We start from the raw sequence: 8,591 nt of genomic DNA on the forward strand, positions 1-8,591 counted from the left end.
CCAAGGTTCTGCACAAAGTCAATTTTACCCAAATAGCCCATTTATGAAGAATTTACTAAAGTCCCACTGAATCTGTGGAGGAATGTACACCCCAGAATCATCAAACCAGAGATCTGCATGTGAACATCGCATTCAGTAAAACACAGTAAACACTACCAAAATCACCGAGCAAAAGGTCTTGCCACTATTAAGTGTCAGATAAATGTTCATTTGGGGGAGCTTTTACTTTTTTCCTAATGATCTGCAAAATGTGCTACTCCTCTTGCACTGTGTGTGCAGCAGGTTTGATCTTCCATATTTAGGGTTGTCGTCACTTGGCACGATGAATGGACTACATAACTCTTTTCTTCAACAAGCTTCTCATGGCACTTTTCACCTCTGTGTTTCTCACTGTGTAAATTATAGGATTCAACATGGGAGTGAGGATTGCAAAGAACACAGCCACCAACTCGTCCACCAGGTAGGTGGCCACAGGACGCACGTAGGTGAATATGCAAGGCACAAAAAAGAAAACTACAACTGTGAAGTGGGAGCCATAGGTGGAGAGTGCTTTGCGCTGTCCTTCAGAGCCCTGGGATTTCAGGGAGCTCAGGATGACGATGTAGGAGACGAGAAGCATGGAGAAAATGAGCAAGCACATGGCTCCACCATTGGCTGCCACCACCATTCCAAGCCTGTAGGTGTCTCTGCAGGCCAGTTTCAATAATGGGAGGAGATCACACATGAAGTGGTCAATGACATTGGGACCACAGAATGGCAGGCTGATCATGAAGAGAATTTGCACAGTTGTGTGCTGGATCCCTCCAATCCAGGCTACCACCACCAGGAAACGCCAGAGTCCCTGCCTCTTGATGTTCTTGAAGTGCAGAGGCTTGCAGATGGCCACATAGTGGTGATAGGCCATGACAATGAGGAGGATGATCTCTGAGCCTCCCAGGAAGTGTTCCACAAAGAGCTGAGTCAGACAGCCACCCGCGTGATAGTCCTCCTCTGGTAGAGCAGGTCGACGATCATTTTAGGGATGGTGACAGAGGTGTAAGAGGTGTCTATGAAGGACAGGTAGGTGAGAAAGAATTACATAGGAGTGGAAAGCCTGGGTCTGAGGGAGATGGTGATGATGATGAACAGATTGGCCAGCACCAGTAAAGAGAAAAATCAACAACAAAAAAAAAATGATGAAGAGCAGTCTCTGCAGGTGTGGATTCTGTATGAGCTCCAGGAGAACAAATTCAGTCACATTATTGGGAGACATGAGGTTATCCTTGCAGGAAATAACATCTTCCTGGGGCCTTACTTATCTGCAAAAAAGATAAAGAAAGATAACTCACTAGTTATAAATGTATTGCATGCTGAGTTTCATAGTATGGAGATGGGGCAGGCATTGCTACTGCGGAGCATATCCTTGCCCACAGTCCCCCACCCTAGTAACTGCCTCAGTTATTCTTTTTCACTCTCCTCCATAATGCTTTCTTCTCCTCAGATATCTACATGTCACCTGTAGCCTCCGTGGGTTGACAGTTATTGTGTAATTTACTGAAAAAACACTGGGCTAAACACAAGAGATCTCAATTCCCGTTTCCAACTCCATGTGATCCTGTTAATAATCCCAGTGTCCTCTGCTTTTGAGCCCCATCTGCATCTGTGAATTCACAAATTATAACTTCGGGATGTATTTTGTAAGCTTTAAAGTGCTGCACACTGATAAATGCTATTCTCTCTTCCAAAATTTACATTTGAACCCACTGCTTTACCTGTGAAAGGACATGGACAAGACATATCTACAGTGAGCAGGCAGATAGGAAATATACATAAATTATGGGAGACTCACCTCTCTGGCACCTACCATAGCAACATGCCATTCTTGTCTCTTTCCTTGGTGTACTTAGTACAGCATCTGGCACAGTGTCTTCAGCATCAGCTACCTGTGAGGTAATGAATAAATGCACAGTGAATTCCCTCACTTCCTACATTTCCGTATATGAGGATACACAAGCTTCTGTGGCCATAAACCAAGAACTCAAGTATCCTTGTCTTCTCAGTCTGCTTCTCCACATCATCTACTTATGAAAAACATAAACTTCTCAAACATAAACTTCAGTTCAGTTTCTGGCATACTTTTTATGTAATGTTATTGGGCAATTTAACTTTCAGGATAATTATGTTGGTTAATTAAAAGTGCTCCTCCTTCAAAATTATATTTGACATATAATTTAATATAATCCCTTTCATTAAATTTATTTTTAAAATAGACTGGAACAAAAAAAGCCTTTTTAATAGGATGTCAGTTTATTACAATCTACTGGGCAAAAAGAAAACCTTATTTACAAAGTTCTTTAAAAAGAAATTTAATGTGGAGACTAGAAAGAGACTGTAGGATGGATAGATAAGATACTATGCCTCAATACACACCTATAAATACAAATACATATAATTCATAATAAATGCAAGTAACTATTAGACTCACTCCACAAATATTCACTGGACACTTGTTATGCATATTAATGTATTTTTGTGGATACAAATTATACAATCATCTCTACCAAAATCCTTTAGTGATCCCTCCCCTGTTTTTTATCACTACACAGCAGCAACTCATCCATTCATGAGCTGGATGATCTTCTCTACTTCTCTATGTTTCTGCAATGCACAGTCTCATATCTTCATCTTTCCACAGCATCCATCATGCATAACTTTAAATATTAAAGAATAACCATGAACAGAATGGGGAAAAATCATCCCAATTTGGAGACATAAATTCCCCAATGAAATGAACAGAAAAAAAAACATAAATATAACCAAATAGATTCTGAGAAAAGCAAACATTTCTTTCCCTTTCAAAGTTAAGCAGATAAAGTGATTTCTTTCCTAATTTTCAAAAAATCGTGTACATAAATGGAAAGGAAATTGAACACTTTCATTGTATTCCACTATTCTGAGATCTATTTGGTAGATCTGAAAGAGTATGGTGTAAATAAAATGAGAAAGTGACTGAGAAATAACTCTGAAGAAATAAAAATCATTTTGTCTTTTCTTTTTGCCTTCACAGTAATCTTTCTGGAAATAAACCATATAGGGAAATATTTATAGAAGTGGAGAATTCTTAGGTAAAAACACATTCAGCACAATTACAAAGAACCATGGAAGATTGGAAACTGTAAGTCCAACATTAGATAAGTTTATGCGTATAATATAGTGCATCCCATAATTGCTAGCTGTTAACAGAGATATTTCAAATATGTATAATGTCATAATTCTTATGTTGTAATAATTAATGGGTAATATTTGGAATGCAAATTTTAATTTCTACTATAATTCTTATTAATTTAAATATTTTCATCTAAAAGGAAAAAAGACCCAAAATATTTTTGCTTCTAAATTGGTGGGATTATAGTTGATTCAATCTTTTTTTTTTTTTTTTTTTTTTTTTTTTTGGTGATGCTGGGGATTGAACTCATGGTCTTGTGCATACAAGCACTCTACCAACTGAGCTATATCCCCAGCCCCTCAATCTTTCTTGTTGACTAACATGCTGAAGAAGAGATTAAAACCTCAACTTGGTGAAAATGAGAGGTTGCTATATGATTCTTAAGGTGCATTAAATCCTGTGAATCTGTAATTACATGATTTCTCACCTATCATCTTGTCTGACATAGCTCCATGGCCAGGGCCCCATGCATGCTAATTCACCAAAAGGTAAAGTGAGGGTAAAATTGCCACATAGTTCAGCCACAGTGAGCCCTTGTTGATTTATAAGTGCACCTCTGGATGGTGACTTTTTCTGGAGCCTTAGCAAGAGCTGCCACATATCCTGTTTGTAGACACTTTCTGTGACCTATCTTAGCTGGGGCTAATTAGACCTCAGGGGTGTTTCACTGCCATTAGCAGAGCTTGCCAAAACCCAATTATTTCACCTTAACTGAACATTAGAGGACTTTCACAGCACTCATGTTTAATTGTTAACTTTTTCCTTAAATCCACATGAAGACAATCCCTCTGTCAAGAGAAAACACAGCAAAAATGAGTCTGCCATTACAGAATTTGGATATTTGATGATACAGGAACTTAGTATGTTAGTATGGAGTTTAAATATTTGGTGTGGTATGAATTGAACATTTGAGTAGGTAACTGATGTCTTAAATTTTATTATAATATTATCTTTATCAACTAATGTTTCTTTGTTAGACTTTTTGTCTTTTCAGTGCTGGAGATGAAACCCCAGCTTTGAACATGCTAGACAAGGTCTCTACCACTGAGCTACACTCCCAGGCCTGTGACCCATGTTGTAAGAACAGCACTTCACATCAGGTACAATTCATAGTAGTTCTTCAAAGCAGTCATTTCTCATGCCAACTCTGGAACTAGAGTAAAGTTATAATGAAAATAATTGCATTCTCAAATTATCTTTAGACTTGTAAAATACATTTTTTCAACCATTTAAATTTAATCTAGTAAAATCCCTGTGTAATAGACAAAAGGCACCCTGCCTAATAGCATGGAAAACTAAGTCAGGGTATCAAAACATCATCTCCCAAGGTAACACAAAGGTATTGGGCCAGGGTCTTTATTTTTAGATTGTTTAGCTTTATAACTAATGTGTGATAACACTTTTATGCTGCCACCAATTGTAAGGCCTACTGGAATCATTCACTAATATTTAAAATTATTTTTAAGAGCAAACTGAATTAAATTAAAAGCAGGAATATTCCTATATAGAACTATATCCACTCATCCATGTTCAAATATATTTTCTAAAATAAGAAAAATAAATTGTACATACCTCTGAATTGGCACAAATGTCATCACTGTGAGCAGCGTGTATCAGGGTAGAAAAACAGTTTCAGAAAAATGAAACCAAATGATCAAGCCTAGTTTGACCAAATACTTGAATTATTGTAGTGCTATTACATTTGTGATAGAAGGTGACAAAGAAATTTGAATGAGGGATTGAAACTGTGCAAATAACTATAATGAATATGCATTCTGCTAAAGTTGCATTTGTGAAAAGTTCTTCAATTTTTCCTTCAGTTCTGGAATAAAAGCACAATCTCAGAATGGAGAAGGAGCACATACTTAAGTTTGTCATGCCCAACCTAATAATGATTAAAACCCATTTTTCACAGTCCATTCATCGTTCATCATCCTCTACTAAAAAGACTGATGTGTAGAGAGTATTTTGGATTCCCCACTGCTGTCTAGTTGAGGTCCCCAGAGCATAGATTACTGTGAACTGGAGACAGGACAGAGTCTATGGAGTAAGGTCCAGATCAGTGAGTGTTGTATATGAAGGGATCTTTTTAATAAAATAATTCCTAGAGCTATAAGGGAAAGTCTGATTCCAGAAGAAAATCCAAGGAGTGAATATACAAAACTCTGAACAGACAGCACCACAGATATTTCAAACATAATGCAAACCAGAAAGAAAAATGGGAGAAATTAAGTATGGATCAGATCACAGTCAGTAGGAAGGCAGTCATCGTGTTAGCAGGACATTTGACAGGTTCATGACAACAAAAAACACATACCCGCCTATCTGGAAGCCTTACAGACATTTCCATGGCCTTTCATAGGCAGAGGAACACTCCTCAGGGCAACAAAACACCACATGCAGGGCTCATATTGCCTTAGTCCAATTCAAAACCCCTTTTGTCCCAGGAAGACACTCCTAAACGGCTTACAAAAATGAAAAAGTTTAGAAACATAGCCAATTATTCATCTATCATATATAATCTCTCAAAAACCTTCTGGTTTGACTTTTCTAATAGAGTAGAATGAACCAATAATTAAGGTAATAAACATTTTAACATGGACAGAATCACTTTTACACCTTCTAAATTTCCTAAGTAACCTGCTTGTAGAAATAGTATGAGCTATTTAAGGTCATGGAATGAGATGATGACTCAGTGAGAGGTAGACCCAGGCTTCCTGGTGCTGAAGCCTGCGTTCTTCTCCAGGAAGTTTCTGCAATCAATATATGCTTGCTAAATATTGTTACATAACAGTCCACTGATTTCTTAAACAAAACATGTGGTAGCTGTGAAGTGGGAGACTGACTCTATTGAAAGTGACAACTTAGACACATCTATAAGCATGACATTTCTATTTCTACTGTGGTCACAGACTGCAGTTTTTAAAAGACCTGAAAGTTATTCCCAACAAAGACTTTTAAGTAAGCTGAGCTGGTTAGCTGAGAAGTATTTTCTTTGGTCAATTACAGATTTTTTTTCTATATGATTATAAGCCATCTCCTAAAGTAGTTGTCAAAAAGGATTCCAGATTCAAGGAACTAAACATAAAAACAACTTTTTAACAGTGGAATAGTTGTGTGGTGTGCTTTTGAAAAAAATCAGAAATTTTTGCCACTGATGATTTTTAACCTAATAAATTGGCACTTCTTATGACATATGATAAAAATATTTTTATGCCAAATTTTAATTAAACACTAGCCCAAGGGAATTCTATATATGGAAAATACCAAAGGATATGTATTAAGAATATTTAGAATTGAGATGAATGTATGTGTTGTATGATTTAGTTATTTAACTTTTCTGATCCTTTTTCTTTGTAATATAGAACAATAGATTTCAATTTTATAAGTTCATTGAGACCATGTAAGGACATTTAAAAATTTTCACATAGGTTTACAAAAAACTCATTTTTATAATCACTGTCAATATTTACTCAGTGCAACCAAAATGAAATATAAATTTAAAATCAGATATATCAAGATATTCCAAGGTCTCATCCTGTGTCTTTGTTTCAAAATGTCTTAAATGCCAGTAAGCAGTACAGCTTTCTCAAACCAATTGATTATATATTCAGCACGTTGTGAAGATCTGAATTTATAATGGAAAAATTTTCAACTCATTACAAGTCAAGAGAAGCTCTAATGCAAACACTTTCTTTTTTCTAATGCCCTTTGGTATATTTGAAAGAACATTGATTTTGGACCTAAAAGAATGCAGATCTGAACACTAGGTCTGTCTCTAACATTGAACTATTTATTGAAACTTCTTGAACTGCATTTTTCTCTACCTATAAAACATGAATAATGATAATAACATTTACTTTGTGAAAGTTTTTTGACAGTAAATCCATAGGTATGAGAAAGGCTTTAAAGTACAGCAATTTTCATGTATTCATGCCATGGAAAACCATATTCATAGTTTAAATTCCAAAAATAAGTCATAAATTTTCTATTAAAAGCCATCCTTAATGGTATGAAGAAATTTGACATCATCCCATCCTGGTGGGACATGAATCATCCTCTTTGTCCAGCATATTCACATCTATTGTGCACTACCCACCCCTTAGTCATTTTGTATGTGTCTAGGTTATCAGAAATACTATTATGGTAGGTATCATAGTTCTTATGTTCAAACACTTATCTCACTTAATAATAATCCCAAAGTACAAAATTTCATTACATGTTATAATTGTTTTATTTTGTTATCAGTTGTTAACCTGGAACTGAACTTTACAAAATCGAAGAAGTAGGTTGTTTCTTTTTTTCCAGCATAGATGGAAGAAAATATTCTTATATTCTTATATTCTCAATATGAAAATTCAATATATTGCTCATCATATTTGCTACTAAGAATATTGTTTTTACAGGTTAATCCACAACTTTTGAATTCATCATCAACACAGTAAAGAAAGAAACAGAATGAGTGCCAGGTCTGGCTGCAGAGGACAGTAACCACAATGAGCAGGTTTCCTGTGACCATGACAACATAGGTGATAAGAAACACCAAAAATAGAATCTTCTGCATCTGGGGATTCTGTGTCAGTCCCAGCAGGATAAATTAGTAACATTCATTCTGTTTCTTTCTTTACTGTGTTGATGATGAATTCAGAAGTTGTGGATTAACCTGTGAAAACAATATTCTTAAGTAGCAAATATGATGAGCAATATATCGAATTTTCATATTGAGAATATAAGAATATAAGAATATTTTCTTCCATCTATGCTGGAAAAAAAGTAACAAGCTACTTCTTCGATTTTGTAAAATGAGCTGATATTAAGCCTCTGCAATTGTCTAATTCAGCTTTTTATAGCAAGGATGCTGAAACTACCTTTACAACAGCTTCTGACAGGTGGTCACTAGACCTTTGCTGGAGGACATCTAGGCATAGGGAACCTGCCTGGTAATAAACCTGATTTCTTCTCAGTACAAAATTTTAGAAGGCTTTTTTTTAAACCTCTTGTTATAATTCTGTACACTTGATACTCCAATTAAGCCAGCCCCTTCTATTTAGAAACTCTTAAATAAACTACAGAGAAATGAGGCTGTTTATAACTTGTTTTATTTTTTTATTGCAATATTTGGTTCAATGTCTGACTCAAAGAAGTATTCAGTAAATATTGATCAAATGAACAAATAAGTTGAAGGACTTTTTACTTATTTCTTCTGTCTTATTTTTTCCCTGCTGACTCCAAACAGGAGAGCTCATGATCCTATGCTCCTTTCATCAATCCAGATCTCCTCTCATTCTTCTCCACCTTGGGTGGCTGTGTTCCACATCCAGTTTCAACAGTGACCTTACTTCTGGCCAACATGTAGGGTCAGCTGAAGGCTAAAGGCCAGGTGGAA

The 8,591-nt window shown here is 36.0% G+C and overlaps 1 pseudogene across 1 annotated transcript; it reads right to left on the bottom strand.

Annotated features, from left to right (window-relative positions):
• Positions 1-331: 331 nt before the first annotated feature.
• Positions 332-7,816, bottom strand: LOC306639779 (olfactory receptor 4C3D-like; annotated as a pseudogene). Its single transcript has 2 exons — positions 7,610-7,816; positions 332-1,293 (listed from the first exon to the last, which is right to left on the bottom strand). The product of its transcript is annotated as an olfactory receptor 4C3D-like (transcript).
• Between the last annotated feature and the right edge of the window lie 775 nt (positions 7,817-8,591).

This window comes from Sciurus vulgaris, assembly GCF_902686455.1.
Source record: "Sciurus vulgaris genome assembly, chromosome: 11".
Classification (NCBI taxonomy): Eukaryota; Metazoa; Chordata; class Mammalia; order Rodentia; family Sciuridae; genus Sciurus; species Sciurus vulgaris.